This window comes from Callospermophilus lateralis, unplaced genomic scaffold (assembly GCF_048772815.1).
Source record: "Callospermophilus lateralis isolate mCalLat2 unplaced genomic scaffold, mCalLat2.hap1 Scaffold_45, whole genome shotgun sequence".
In the NCBI taxonomy this organism is placed as follows: Eukaryota; Metazoa; Chordata; class Mammalia; order Rodentia; family Sciuridae; genus Callospermophilus; species Callospermophilus lateralis.
The window spans coordinates 10,277,537-10,293,436 of NW_027514398.1; the positions used below are offsets into that span (position 1 = coordinate 10,277,537).

Below are 15,900 nucleotides of genomic sequence, written 5' to 3' on the forward strand. Positions count from 1 at the left end.
GGGCTTGTTTCTGCTGCAGAGCTCAGAGGATTCTGTGTGAGAAATCACATCACCATCAGCACACTCACAGACAGAATTGAGTGCTTTCTTCTGACTGGGAATTCAGGAATTCACAGGGATAGATAGGTGTTATATAGATATACAGATAAATAGATATAGATAGATAGATAATATATAGATATATAGCTATATGGATATATAGATATATAGATAGACAGGTAGATAGGTATATAGATAGATAGATGTGTAGAGAGATTGATATATAGATATAGCTATAGATAAAGCAAGATATATTCTAAAATAAAGTGCATGCATGGCAGGTTGTCTGACGTGAGCCAGGGCTGTAGCAAGGATGGTTATGGAAGAAGAAATGGTTTGTGTCACCATCACACAGAAGTTTCTAATGGTTCTTCTGCGAGGACATGACCTCTTATTTTTCCAGAGACCCTGTGTCAAGACTTCCAGAGTGTTGAGGACCTCCAAGGACATGCTTCCTGTCCCAGCCCCCACTTTGAGTGCAGAATTTCTTCTTTCTTGGAAGGATGAGCCAGAAAGAATTCTAGACAGTTAGGGCTGGCCAGCCAGCTTCCACTGGCAGATCAAAGTCATTGCAAATCCACCAGGCCTTGGACAGAAAAGTTGGGGTCTTGGCTTCGGATGCTGCCAATTGACCCACCTTCTCGGGTCTTGGCTTCGGATGCTGCCAATTGACCCACCTTCTCTCCTGTTCTTTTTCTTACCACCAAAAGATAGGATCAGGTTCTATCTCCCTTTCTATGACACAGTTAGGCCCTCTTCCAGTCCCACCCAGGCTGCATGGGAGGTGTCATGAACACTAGAGGTAGTAGGAAGTGTTCCATGAATGCCTTCTGTAACCCCAATACTAACCTCTTTTTTTTATTAGTTGTTCAAAACATTACAAAGCTCTTGACATATCATATTTTATACATTTGATTCAAGTGGGTTATGAACTCCATTTTTACCACGTATATAGATTGCAGAATCACATCGGTTACACATCCATGTTTATACATACTGCCATACTAGTTTCTGTTGTATTCTGCTGCCTTTCCTATCCCCTACTATCCCCCCATCCCCTTCCCTCTCCTCTCATCTTCTCTCTCTACTCCATCCACTGTAATTCTCATCTCTCTCTTTTTTCCCCTTTCTGCTCACTTCCTCTTATATGTAGTTTTGTATAACAATGAGGGTCTCTTTCTATTTCCATGTAATTTCTCTTCTCTCTCCCATTCCCTCCCACCTCTCATCCCTGTTTAATGGTAATCTTCTTCTCATTCTCTTCCTCCCTGCTCTGTTTTGAGTTGCCCTCCTTATATCAAAGAAGACATTTGGCATTTGTTTTTTAGGAATTGGCTAGCTTCACTTAGCATAATCTGCTCTGATGCCATCCATTCCCCTGCAAATGCCATGATTTTGTTATTTTTTAGCGCTGAGTAATACTCCATTGTGTGTAAATGCCACATTTTTTAAAATCCATTCATCTATTGAAGGGCATCTAGGTTGGTTCCACAATCTAGATATTGTGCTACTATGAACATCAATGTAGCTGTATCACTATAGTACGCTCTTTTTAGGCCTTTGGGGAATAGTCCAAGAAGCTGGGTCAAATGGTGGTTCCAGTCCCAGCATTCCAAGGAATCTCCATACTGCTTTCCAAATTGGCCACACCAATTTACAGTCCCACCAGCAATATACAAGTGTACCCTTTTCCCCACATCCTCGCCAACACTTGTTGTTGTTTGACTTCCTAAAGGCTGCCATTCTTATTGGAGTGAGATGGTATCTTATGGTGATTTTAATTTGCATTTCTGTGATTGCTAGAGATGGTGAGTGCTTTTTCATGTATTTGTTGATTAATTGTATATCCTCCTCTGAGAAGTGTCTGTTCAGGTCCTTGGCCCATTTGTTGATTGGGTTATTTGTTTTATTATTGTTTAATATTTTGAGTTGCTTGTATACTCTGGATATTAGAGCTCTATCTGAAGTGTGAGGAGTAAAAATTTGTTCCCAGGATGTAGGCTCCCTATTTACCGCTCTTATTGTTTCTCTTGCTGAGAAAAAAACTTTTAGTGTGAGTTTATCCCATTTGTTGATTCTTGTTTTTAACTCTTCTGCTATAGGTGTCCAATTAAAAAATTTGGAGCCCGACCACGCATGATGTAGATTAGTGCCAACATTTTCTTCTTTTGGATGCAGAGTCTCTGGTTTGATATCAAGCTCCTTGATCCATTTTGAGTTAACTTTTGTACATGTCGAGAGAAAGGGATTCAGTTTCACTTTGTTGCATATGTATTTCCAGTTTTCCCAGCACCATTTGTTGAAGATGCCATACTTTCCCTATTGCATGCTTTAGCACCTTTGTCAAATATAAGGTAGTTGTAATTTTGTGGATTGGTCTCTGTGTCCTCTATTCTGTTCCCTTCGTCCACCCACCTGTTTTGGTACCAGTACCATGGCCACTGAGTTTAGTAATGACAACTGGGGGTTTGCAATCCACCGCCTCTAAGCTGCTGAACCCTAGAGTCATAGCCTGTGGTCTCCCTGGAGGTTGAACAGCTACAGAAACCTGCAATTTATATGAGCTTGTGACTGTGGCCTCGGAGTCTCCTATTAACAGAAAGAGCCAAAGAAAAGCCTCTAGTTTCTTGTCTATGTCTCTTTTTTGGGAGTGGGGGGTGCCAGGATTGAACTTGGGGAACCTTTGACTCTTGAGCCTCTCCCCAGTACTATTTTGTATTTTATTTAGAGATAGGGTCTCTCTGAGTTGCTCAGGGACTCACTTTGGCTGAGCCTGGTTTTGAACTGACATCCTCCTGCCTCAGCCTCTGGAGTCCCTGGGATCACAGGTGTGGGCCACTGTGCCCAGCAGACTTTTCTCTCTCACCTTCTCTCTCACCATCCAGAACAGTGCATGGAGGGTGCTGGCGCCCAGGGTTGGTTGGATTAGTCTGTGAATCGTTTGGACCAGGGACTGCATTTTTTCCCCACTGAAACACAGTAATAGTGACCATTTGTAACCTCTGTGCTGCAGGCATATGATGTCATAGAAGGGATAATAAAAACAATAAGATGACAGGAAGAGCCATGCTGTGGGCGGGAACCCTGGGAACTTGAAAAGTCCTTGTGTTCTCCTTGATTTCTGCTGTGCAAGAGGACGATCCTCACTTTGAAGCCAAATGGAATTCACATCTTTTTAGCGACATAAGTCACATGTGTGTTTAAGAAAGGAATATGATCTCAAACTTTTACTTCTAGAATGAAAATCATCCTGGCCAGAGGGGAAGGAAAGTCCTCTGAGAGGTCTGGTCACTGGGATCGTCTTTGAACTCTTTCAAGTCTCCTTTTCTTGGAAAATCCATCTCTTTTTTCTTTTTTTTCTTTTTTTTTTTTAACCAGTGATTGAACTTGGAGGCACTCAGCCACTGAGCCACATCCCGTTTTTGTATTTTATTTAGAGCCAAGGTCTTGCTAAAGTTGCTGAGGGCCTTGCTAAGTTGCTGAGGCTGGCCTCCAACTCGTGATCCTCCTGCCTTAGCCTCCTGAGAGGTAGGATTATAGGTTTGCACCACCATGCCCAGCTGAAAATCCATTTCTATTGGTCCAGGGCCTCATAAAAATTTGTGATGGGCTGTGGTTCATTGGTAGAGCACTCATCTCGCACATGCGGGACCCTGAGTTCAATCCCAGCACCACATAAAAATAAATAAGTGAAATAAAGGTATTGTGTCCAACTACAACTAAAAAATAAATATTTAAAAAAATTAAAACAAAGATATTATGTCCATGAACAATTAAAAAATATTAAAAAGATCTTCTGTGGCACATTATTGGAGGGGGAAAAATGAGTCAGCCAGTATTTTTTTTAATGCAAACTTTGCCCACCACTATTTTGGCTACGTGCATAATTGACAATAACAGAAACACGCTTTTGATCTTTAAGGGCTTCTAGTGTTTTTCAGGCAGAGAAACAGGAAGTCTCCTGATGGCATAAAATGGCTCAGTTGAGTGCTGAGCTTCAAACTGCTGACTGATTTTAAATGCTGGAATTGGGCAGAGGGTTTGATAATTCCCCTTCAGAGTCAGGCTTTCCAGGGGACAAAAGAGGACATATGGTGGAGCTTGTTGGGATCTGTAAGGGGATCAACCAGATCCTCAGGCTTCCCAGAGCTCCTGGTCTGGACATGGCTTATTCTCTTGAAGGGCCTCTTGGCATAGGAGAGTAGGAGCCTGCGCTCTTGTATGTAAAGAAGAGGGCTCTCACCAGGTGTGGTGGCCCCTGCCTGTCATCTCAGTGACTCTGGAGGCTGAGACAGGAGGATCACATGTTGGAGGCCAGCCTCAGCAGTTTCACCAAGCTCTAAGTGACTTAATGTCACCCTGTTAAAAAATAAACAACATAAAGTTCTGGGCTACATCTTGGTGGGTATTGATTGATCAGCTGGGAGGCCTGGGGAAGGCCACTTGACCTTTCAGAACCAGAAACACAATCAGTTGTGAAAAAAACTTGAATTCTAAGTTTGAAGTTGTACATATGGAGTTGCCAGGGTGTGTTGTGTGGTGACTGATGGTGGATGAAGAAGTCCTATGTCTGGGGGAAGTTTTTTGAGGCTGGAATGCCATACAGTGTGCACTTACAAGAACATTAGCTTGTCCAAGTCATCTTCCATTTTTTTTTGGGGGGGGGTGTTACCAAGAATTGAACCCCAAGAATTGAACCCAGAAGCTGTCAACCCCTGAGTCCCATCTTCAGTCCTTTTTGCATTTTATTTAGAGACAGAGTCTCACTTAGTTGCTTAGGGCTTCGCTTTTGCTGAGGCTGGCCTCCAACTCACGATTCTCTTGCCTCAGCCACCCGAGCTCCTGGGATGACAGGCCTGTGCCACAGTACCAGCATGATAGCTGTTTCCTTCAGTGCTGTTTTACTTAGTGTTATTTAGTACTTTTTGTCTTCCAGTGTTGCTCTTAAGAAGTCTGATTTTCAGGGTTGGGACCTTTCTTTCTGGATGCTTTGGAGGTATTTTTGGATAGGACGCCCTCCCCTGATTTTCCTTTCTTGATGTCCACAGGGCTTTCTGAGTCTCACTGTTTGGTGTCATTGGTGTGGACAGTCACCAGCTGTGAACTCCTTAGCTGTGGGCTGTTCCCATTCTCTGTGTGGTCTTTCTGGAAGTCCAGATAGGTGAGATTAGCTCTGAAGTGATTTTCAACCTGGGTCAGTTTTGCCCCCAAGGAGATATTTGGCAGTATCTGGAGAGTTGTCTCTTTTAGTTTTCAAAATGTGATGGTGGGACTCCTGACATCTAGTGTTAGAGGTCAGTGATGCTGCCAAGCAACCTTCACTGCAAGGCTGTGCCCCAAAACAGAGGCAAGACTGAGAAACCCTTTTTTTGGGTGAGGGCTACTAAGGATCAAACCCAGGGGCACTAAACACCTGAGCCTCATCCCCAGCCCTTTTTGTATTTTATTTAGAGACAGGGTTTTGCTGAGTTGCTCAGGGCCTTTCTAAGTTGCTGAGGCTGGCCTCCAACTAGCCATACTCCCACCTCAGCCTCTCAAGCTGCTGGGATGACAGGTGTGCACCCCCACACCCAGCTCTCAGTTTCTTAATCCATAAAACACAAGTTAGCAGGCTGGGATTGTGGCTCAGTGTTACAGGGCTTGCAGAGCATGGGCAGGACCCGGGTTTGATCCTCAGCACCACTTAAAGATAAAGGCATTGTGTTGTGTCCATCTGCACCTAAATCAGTTATATCAGTTCAGTCACCTATATCAGTTCAATATTTATTGTTAAGGGGAGGGGTGCTTAACTTTATAATGGCTTGATTTTTGAGAATTTTTTAAGATTTAAGTTCTTTCCCTAATTTAGGGCTGGAACAAAATTAAACTTGTTTCAAAGAAAAAAATTAAAAATAAATATGAATAATGCAACCCTGTTCAAAAGTAAACAACATAAAGTTCTGGTGGGTAGTGATTGATCAGCTGGGAGGCCTGATTATATTAAAATATTAAAAAAAATACAAGTTAGACTTTCAAGATGACAGGCTATGAAAAGATCAGTGAGATATAAAGAGCTCCATAGGAAAGGGTTTGTATATTTGCCTTTCTTCCATGAGTTTCTTTTTTATAATATAGTTTTTTAGTTGTAATTTGACAGAATACCTTTGTTTTATTTATTTATTATTATGTGGCATGGAGGAAGAAACCCAGGGCCCTGCACATGCTAGGCGAGTGCTCCACCACTGAGCCCCATCCCCAGCCCAGCCCCTTCCATGAGCTTTTAATTGGAGAAAGCTGGACAGAAAAGGAGCCATTCTTAACCAAGTATTGTTTCTATTTGAATGGAAGGGTAATGGTCACCCCTTCAGTATTAGGTGGAAGGAGGCAGGGATTCTGTTCAGTGGCTAGTGGTCACTGTCTTTGACACTGGAAACTGAGAATGGGGAGTTGGGGGCTGTGAAAAAACAGGGAAGAGTCAGGCACAGTGGCTCACACCTGTAAACCCAGCAACATGAGAGGCTGAGGCAGGATGATCTCAAGGTGGAAGCCAGCCTCAGCAGCTCAGTGAGACCCTGTCTCTAAATAAAAAAAAAAAAGCTGGGCCTGAGGCTCAGTGGTGGAACAGCTGCCTGGCACATACCAGGCTCTGGGTTCCATTCCCAGAAACATCAAAATAATACAGATGAGCACTGTCGCCTGTGGCCTCCCCTGGGCCTCATGGTGTTGGAATCACATCCCTCTGTTTTCTGTTCTAGACATTTTCCCTTTGCTATTAGAACACATGCTTTGGGCTTGCCAACTCAGGTGCCTAAGCATTCGGGCAGCGAGGTAAGCAAAGTGACTTGCTCAAGCCCAAGGATGTGGTGCCCTTTCATTAAAAGAGGGCAACTGTGTCCAGACCTGGTTTCTCAAAACAAAACAAAACAAAACAAAACAAAACAAAACAAAAAACAAATAGCTGGATATTTACAGGAAAGTTCCTAGGGTTCAAAAAATGGTAAGAGCCATGCACAGTGGAACATGCCAGTGTTCCCAGTGGCTGGCTTGGGTTGCTGAGGCAGGAGGATAGCGAGTTTGAGGCCAGCCTCAGCTGAAGCGAGGCCCTCAGAAACTCAGGGAGACCCTGTCTCTAAATAAAATACACAATAGGGCTGGGGATGGGGCTCAGGGTTTGAGGGCCCCTGTGTTTAATCCCCCCCCCCTCCAAAAGCCAAGTTTAAAGGCACATCTAAGACTACGGAGTCCCAATCAAACCATCCTGTGGGCAGCTTGTTGGCTCCTTGTAATCTAAACAGTATTTTAGTTTGCCAGATGAGGCTCTGCTTGATCTACACACATGGGGTCTGACCTCATTCTTATTTCAGAGATGAGGGAGGATGAAATGGCACTCAGAGGCCATGGCATTTCCCAGTCCTGGACCCACTTGAGAGCATTTGCTTTCCAAAACTTGGTATTTGATGAGATGTCTGTTTCACCAGGTTCTCTTTAGCATCTGCCAACCAAAGTTATGTTACTGAGCATCAATTTATAGTTGACCACAGGGTACCGTCAGGGGGAGCTTGTGCAGACCAAGCCACCGCTTACAGATTTGGTCTAATGTATTATCCACTATTTTCTGGCCTTTTAACATAAAATAAAGGTCATGTAATAAATCCTTCCTGATTTGTTAGTGTTATTTATTTATGTATTTATTTTGGTCCCAGAGATTGAACCAAGGGGCACTTAACACCTGAGCCCCATTCCCCAAACTTTTATATTTTATTTAGAGACAGGGTATCACTGAGTTGCCCAGGGTCTTGATAAGTGGCTGAGGCTGGCCTCCACCTTGCCATCCTTCTGCCTCAGCCTCCTGAGTCTCAGGGATCACAAGTGTGCAATACCATGTTCAGCCTCTTGAATTAATATTTTTATAGATGGGTTTTAAATATGTTTTCAAGACTGTAAAATGAAAACCTTTCCTTTCTTGCCTCTGTAGACAGCCCTTTCTCTGGTGATTGCTCAGGAGCTGGGGAGTAAGGTGCCTTTCTGCTCCTTGGTGGGGAGCAAAGTTTACTCCATGGAGAACAAGAAGACCGAGGTGCTGATGGAGAACTTCTGCAGGGCTATTGGTGAGTATCACGTCAGTGTGAAAGATGGCTGTTTCTTCTCCGGTGCTTTGAATCCTTTCATCTTAAAAATGCTCATGTTCTTTTGGTGCTGTTGACAAGACAGGCAAGAGTAGCTAGCCATCCAAGCAGCTTAGGAGGATGAGGTAAAAGGAACACAATTTGGAGGCCAGCCTCAGCAACTTATTGAGGCCCTGAGCAACTCAGCAAGACTCTGCCTCTAAATAAAATATAAAAAGGGCTGGGGACAGGGCTCAATGGTCGAAGGCCCCTGGATTCCATCCCTGGTACCCAAATAAATAATAAATAAATAAAAAGACTAAGAAGTCTACTTGGGGAACTTTTGATTTAATGCTGAAGGAAAGAAAATGCAGTAGGAGGGTGCAGCATTTGGAAGTGTGGAGACATCATGGGATCCTGTTTTACCCCCAACAGCCACCTGGTACCCCCATGGCTGGCAATCTATCTTCCTGCGGTGCCTCTTTGTGGGACTGGCTCTGCCTTTGATCTTCCCCAGCAGGTCCCTGTAAGCACTCAACTATGGGGCGCTCGCTCTCTCTCTCTCTCTCTCTCTCTCTCTCTCTTTCTCTCTCTCTCTCTCTCTCTCTCTCTCTCTCTCTCTAGCTCTCTCTCTCTCTCTCTCTCTCTCTCTCTCTCTCTCTCTCTCTCTCTCTCCCTTTTGAGACCATGGCGGCTGAGCCACCCCTAGCCCCTGTGTGACAATAATGCTGAACTGAAGAGTTCTAATTCTGAACTTGTGTCTAGAAGCTAAGCTTTGTGTCACATTGAACTTAGGCTTTTTATTTTTATTTTTTGGTACCAGGGATTGAACCCAGGGGCACTTCACCCCTGAGCCCTGTCCCCAGCCCTTTTTATATTTAATTTAGAGACAGCGTCTCGCCAAGTTTCTGAGGCTGGCCTCCAACTCTCAATCCTCCTGCCTCAGCCTCCTGAGTTGCTGGGATTATACATGTATACAACTGGGTTTTACGTTTAAAATTTTTCTATCTATTGTTTTTTTCTTCACATCTTCTTTTCTTTTCCCTTTTCATGTCCTATTTTTCAGGATCTCAGTATGTTTCCCAGGCAATCCTGGAACTCCTGGGTTCAAACCATCCTCTTGCCTCAGTATGCTGAGTAACTATGACTACAGATGTGTGCTACGGTGCCTGGATTACTTTTCCTTATTTAAACATGTGCCAGTGATTTTATTCAACTCATAAGTTAAACATATGAACCATATTCCAACAGCTCAGAAGGCTGAGGCAGCAGGATAGCAAGTTGGAGGTCAGCCTCAGAAACTTAGCCAGACCCTGAGCAACTAAGTGAGATCTTGTCTCTAAATAAAATATAAAAGGGGCTGGGGATGGTGCTCAAGGGTTGAGGGCTCCTGAATTCCATTTCTGGAACAAAAAGGAACCAAGAAAAATATGTGACCAGTAAGATATTACTACCTTTCAAATACCTGAATATTAATATTTTAAGAACTTAAATTTAAAAAACACCATTTTTCTGGGATGGGTCAGGGGCTCAGTTGTAGAGCACCCACCTAACATGTGTGAGGCCCTGGGTTCCATCCTCAGCACCATATAAAAATAATAAAAAAAATAAAGAAATTATGTCCATCTACAACTTAAAAAAAATTTAAAACCCCCATTTTTGTGAAACAAAAACCTGATAAAACTGGTCTTCTCACAGTTGCTTGTATTTCAATGGCTCAGTGGAAACTGAATTTTGCTTTAAAATTTGAAAAAGGAGAGGTCACCAGGCACATTTCATGGGAGTGGCCCCTGGAGTAGGGTGGTGGGGGACACAGCAGGGCTTTTGGTGGCAGCAGGTGAGAAGAAATTTCTAGATCCTGTCACAGAATAAAAGGGGAAGCTGTGGTCTCCCCTCAGACAGAAGCCTGCGTTTTCCACATCTTTAAATTCCTGCAAAGCTGCAGAGAGAGGGAGAGAGGGTCATCTGTCCCCGTCTGTGCCACTTCCTTGATGTGATAAAGTCCATGTCAGGGACTTAGAAACCTGAGACAGCAGATGAAACCCGTGTCCTTTGTGCTGTCTTGGCCAGAGACAGCGCCCACAGCCTCTCTCTTGGCCAAAAGCTGGGCCCATGGTCCACTGGGCCTTCCCCTGTCTACTTGTCACCACCAAGAAACTGCTAGACAAATATGAGTAGCTGAGAAATGGGGATGCCTTTTTTCCTCTCCTGGAGGAATTTCATATCACTGTCCCCTCACAGTGAGTATGGGCAGGCATTCCTTTTGGAGGAATTTCCTCTTTGTAAAATAGAAATGGTTCTATTAAAAAAAAATCAAAGTAGGCTTAAAAGCCCAGAATTTTCCAAGCTTGATAGAGTTTCCTGTTACCTTCATGTTGTCTGGAAAATTTCTTTTCTTTTTCTTTTTCTTTTTTTTTTTTTTGTACCAGGGATTGAACCCAGGGGCCCTCGACCCCTGAGCACCATCCCTAGCCTTATTTTGCATTGATTTAGAGACAGAGTCTCCCTGAGTTGCTCAGGGCCTCAGTGTTGTGGAGGTTGGCCTCTAACCCATGATCTGCTAGCCTCAGCCTCTGCAGCTACTTGGACTCGAGGTGTGCACAGCTGCTTCGGGCTTTGTTTGAGAAGTTTGTTTTGGGGTTCAGGAGCTGTGAATTTGGTTAATCAAACACAGAATGTGACTTCCCTATTGGATGTTTTCCACAAGCCCCACTTATAGGCTCTCAGGTGGATCACAGGCAGAGGAGATCTGGCCCTAGCTTCCAGTCTTGAGTGTCCTTGTCCTGGTTGGGTTTCTGGAGAAGAGAAGGCAAGGGATGGGGTGATAAGATAATGCCCCCCTTGAACTGAGGGAAGTGGCCTGAGTGTCTGATCATGTGGCTGTGTGTCTCTGCCTTTGGGATATTTCCATATCAGCTCACAGGGATCCCGATGGCCACCTGCCAGCAGAAGTCTTCTGTGGCCTCCCCATTTGTCAGGAGAGCAGCGACCCTTTTTTTTTTTTTTTTTTTTTTTTTTTTTGAGGAAGGGCACCAGGGATTGAACCCGGGGATCCTAACCACGGAGCCACCTCCCAGCCCTGTTTTGAATTTATTTGGAGACAGGGTTTCCCTGAGTTGATCAGGGCCTCACTGAGTTGCTGAGGCTGGCCTCCAGCTTACTCTCCTCCTGCCTCGGCCTCCTGAGCTGGAATGACAGGCCTGTGTCACCGCTCCCAGAAGAGTTGCTCTCCACCCATGATGGTGTCACTAGGTTGTACTGTAAGGTGACTTGTCAGTTCTTGTGCTGTGGAAGTTTGAGGTAAGAAGGGTGTTGGTGAGGAGGAGATGTATGTGAACAGAAGGATGGTCCTGCTTCTCACCATGTACCCATCAGCCATCCTTCCAGGGCTGTGGATAAAGGAGGCCAAGGAGGTCTACGAGGGGAAGGTGATGGAGCTGACATCATGTGAGACCGAGAACCCCATGGGCGGCTATGGCAAGACCATCAGCCACGTGATCATAGGGCTCAAGACAGCCAAGGGCACCAAGCAGCTCAAGGGAAGTCTGTCCTGAGCCCTGTTCTCAGCACTGTCACACAGGCAGGTGGTGTGACCTCTGTGTCCCCGTTTACTTGGCCTCTGCACTGTTGATGCTATATGGGACACTCAGGATAACACCGTGTAGTATAACGGGACACCTCGTAAGGGCTAGGACATACGTCCCTTCATGAGGTAGGTCTTTCTTTTTTCATTGCTTCTGTGAGTTGTGTGGTTAAGTCAAGAAATTGCTAATGCCATCTTATCCCCCAAATGACAGCCATTGGCCAGCCAGGCACAGTAGAGCATGCCTGTCATCCCAGCCACTCAGGAGGCTGAGGCAGGAGGATCACATGGTGGAGCCCAACCTCATCAACTTAGTCAAGGCCCTGAGCAGCTCAGTGAGAGCCTGTCTCTAAATAAAATACAAAATGGGGCTGGGGATGTGGCTCAGGTATAAGTCACCCCTGGGTTCAAATCCCCAAACTGCCCCCTCACCTCCCCAAAAAGTCAAAGTCGACATAATTTTGTTTTCTTTTTTCTTTCTTTTTCATAATGTTTTTACTAATCCACTGTGTTATGATTGACTCACACTAGCTCTGTACGTGTCCCCTGCTGCATGGCCAGGTCTCTTGCTGTGGGCTTACAGAGGTATTTTACCTGTGGCTCATCACAGCTGTGTGCCCGTGTGTGCAGGTGCCAAGAATCTCATTTCCCCTGTTTTCCAGATCAAGTCTTCAGGCTCAGAAAGAGGCTCCACAGTCATCCTGTGTCCAGTGCTGGCTGAGGGCCAGGGTGACTGCGAGTCCTCTGGTGCTGGGTAACACCTGCGTGTCCTCTGAGCTCTCTGGGGCTCAGTTTCTCATCTCTAGACCACTATCCATCCACCATAGAATCTCCCATCTTTCCCTCTTTTATTACTTGGTGATTCTTTGATCCTCTGAGGTAGTTTCTTGGTCACAGCTTTATGGAGATCATGAAAATGTCACTTCTTCCAAGGGCTATTTTTCTGTTTCCTAATGGGGCCTTCATCTCAGGAGCTTGGCTCCACAACCTGTCTTTATCTCTTTAATCCCTCATCACATCCTGTCCATCCTGGATTAATGAGGTTCTGAGAATGTGGCCCCTTCTCAAGAATAACACCTTGAGAAAGTTCTTCTGGAAAATCAACCGAATAAAAGTGCCTGAGATGAAAAGAGAAAAATTGTCCTCTTCCCTGTAGGAGAGAGGACACAGAAACACAGTGGAAATTTGAGCCATTCATCACTCTGCTTTGACCAGCTTCTCAAAGAAATGAGCCTAACAGAGAAGAGAAAAATTGTCTTCCAAAACAAAGGTGGTACCCACCTCTGATCCCAGCAGCTTGGGAGGCTGAGGCAGGAGGATTGCGAGTTCAAAGCCAACCTCAGCCAAAGCGAGGCCCTAAGCAACTCAGGGAGACCCTGACTCTAAATAAAATGCCAAACAGGGCTGGGGATGGGGCTTGGTGGTTGAGGGCCCCTGAGCCCAATCCCTGGTACCCCCAGGCCCCCCAAAACCCATGTCCTTCTGGGCTGTTTTTCCACATGGATGACATACTGGGACAGGAGGACCTCAGGTGTGTTGTGTGGAGTTGTGAAGTGTCTGAGTTTGAAGGAGGCTTATGAAGTTTTTTGCCTAGGGACTCCCCAACCTTGCTCCTGTTCGCACAGTGCCCCAAGAGGCCAAAGAGGCCAGGTCCTGGTGAGCTGCTGGCAGCTCTGTTGGTGCAGTTGTGAACATGATTCACCCATTTTAAGTTTGTGTAGTGCACAGGATTTTGATGCATGACATTGTATACACTCCCCATTTTAACTTTAGAATATTGTAACGACCTTCCAAGGGACCTCATTCCCATGAATGGCCACCTGATGTCTCTCCCCTTGGCCTTTGGCCACCACATACTGACTTTGTTTCTGAATTGGCCTTTTGGGGGCCACCTTCTTCCGAGAGAGCCCTATAGTGGGTGTTAGTCTGTGTCGTGTCTCCCGCTCCCCCCTTTGACTCTGGACTCTGTCTGGGAAAGAGCTCAGGTGTGTTTCCACAGGGTGGTCCTCTGTAGCAGCTGCTCTGGAAGCTCAGCCTCAGGACCTGTCTGCAATCCTGGTCCTGCAGAGGCTGCTGTCCTTGTACAGTGCACACCCCTGGGGAAGAGCAAGGCTCCGTAGAACACCATCACCCTGAGATGTGTGTGCACAGCCCCGGGGGCCAGAGGGTGCTAGGATTTGCTTTTTTGTTGTCCTGGGGCTCCTACCCAGGGCCCTGGTCATAGTGAACTAGCACTCTGCCACTGAGCTGTGCCCCAGCCCCAGGACCTAGCTATGTGGTCTAGACTGGCCTCCACCTTGGTGATCCTCCTTCCTCACCCTCCTGACCCAGACAGTTTGGGGGAATTCCAACTTATGTTTCCCCTTCTGAGCTGGACTTCTCTGTGGGTACTTCTGGGTGCTGTCACATAGAGGAGGAGACCGAGGCCTAGAGAGCCGGGATCATGGGCCACATCAAATGCAGCCTCAGGTGGCTAAGCAGGAAGCTCTGGTGTCCGTAACCCAAGGACTGGAGCTGTAGTGGTGATCCTGGAAGGTGCCATGGAGCATGGCCAAGGACATATATCCCCTCTAAGGGCACCTGGGTCCCTGTGAGAATGTTCCTTCCACTTTGCAACCCCTGAAGGCAAGGCAAGGAAGAGTAATGGTGACTTTCTCTTGTCCCCTGCAGGTAGACATGGTCACCCTCAGGTTCACCTCATGGTGTGCTAAGCCCCCAGTCCAGGCTCTTGTGCCCTGCCAAATACCCTCATACCCACCCACTCCTAGGGTCACTGGCTACTTCAAGTGTCTGTCTATCTCTCTGTCTCTCTCTCATGTTTAGTCCTGTGAACTGAACCCGTAGTGCTTAAGCAGGGAGCCAGAAGCCTGTCCTTTTTATTTTGATTTGTATTGTTTTGAGAGAGAGTCTCCCATTGCTAAGTTTCTGAGACAGGCCTCCAACTTGGCGATCCTCCTGCCTCAGCCTCCGAGTCCCTGGAATTACAGGTGTGCACTTCTGTGCCTGGCCTCTCAGGTCTCTTCTGGAAAGGTGCCTTCCATCGGGGTCAGGAGAAACTGGAACATGCATCAGTGTTGTCTGAGTCCCCTTTTTTCTGGTTTGGTTTGGTTTTAGCTGAACTCCAGCATTTTTTAAAGTCTGCAGAAGGAGCGGGTGGAGGCCAGTGATGTCATCTACATGGAGGCCAACATTGGGGCTGTGAAGGTATGCTCCCTGGGGACAGTGTTACACATGAGGGTCTGCCAGGGTGACAACTGGGTAACTAGGGTGTCACTTTGCTCATTAGTGGTGGGTGGGGGAAGGTCAGCAGCTGTCCCTTTACCTAAGTCACCTTGGCTTTTCTGTCTTCCTCTCCTCATGACATAAGCAGGCAGAGTGTGCAAGACGCAAACCCTGTCGGGGACAGGGACCAGACAGCCTTCGTCCCTTCCCACTGCACCAGGCAGCGTCTTCCATCTTCCTTTATCTCCCTGGTGTCCCTCCCTGAATCCTGAGCCTGGGGACTGCACCTGGTGGCGCCTCCTCTATCTGCTGCTGCTTTCCACGGTGGCTGCACCTCCCTGGCTCATGGGTGAGCCTCAGACCTCATGTCACCCTTAAATCACCAGCTAGAAGAGCCCGGGCTCCCGGCTCCAGTGAGTCCCCTAGATGCTCCTGTATCAGGAGTGAAAAGAAATGGGAGAGAATCTTCCAGAAAGTCTCAGGTTTTGCCTGGGTGGGTCTGGGAGCCCAGCATGGCACCAGGCTGAGGGGCGCAAGGCGGAGGGTGCCGTAGGGGGCCCTCGGTGGGCAGTGGGGAACTTTCTGTCACTGAGCTCTCTGTGGTCTGGGTGTCCCATGGTCTGCTGGCAGAGGCAGGGCAGGTGCGACTCCTAGGCCACGGAGTTTGCCCTGGATGCCGAGGAGGATATGCCCTGCCCAAAGGCAATGTGCACAAGAAAAAGGAGGTTATCTAGGATGGGACATGTTGTGGCCCACGCCAGGCACCAGGGACAGGCCCTGCTTGTCCAGTGCATGCCCAAGGCCCTGGGAACTAGTGGTCGGGGCTGTGATGTCCTCCTGGAGGCCCTCTGGGAAGCTCAGCAATGAGCACGACATGAGCTTTGGCCCTTTGGCCCAGTGACCAGATGCCGCCACAGCTGATCTTTGAGCATTGTCTGCCCCTGACTGCCTGCCAGCCTGCTGGGGGCTGCT

At 46.7% G+C, this 15,900-nt stretch overlaps 1 pseudogene; it reads left to right on the forward strand.

Annotated features, from left to right (window-relative positions):
* Positions 1-3,084: 3,084 nt before the first annotated feature.
* LOC143387256 (ruvB-like 1) lies at positions 3,085-15,662 on the forward strand (annotated as a pseudogene).
* Positions 15,663-15,900: the final 238 nt, after the last annotated feature.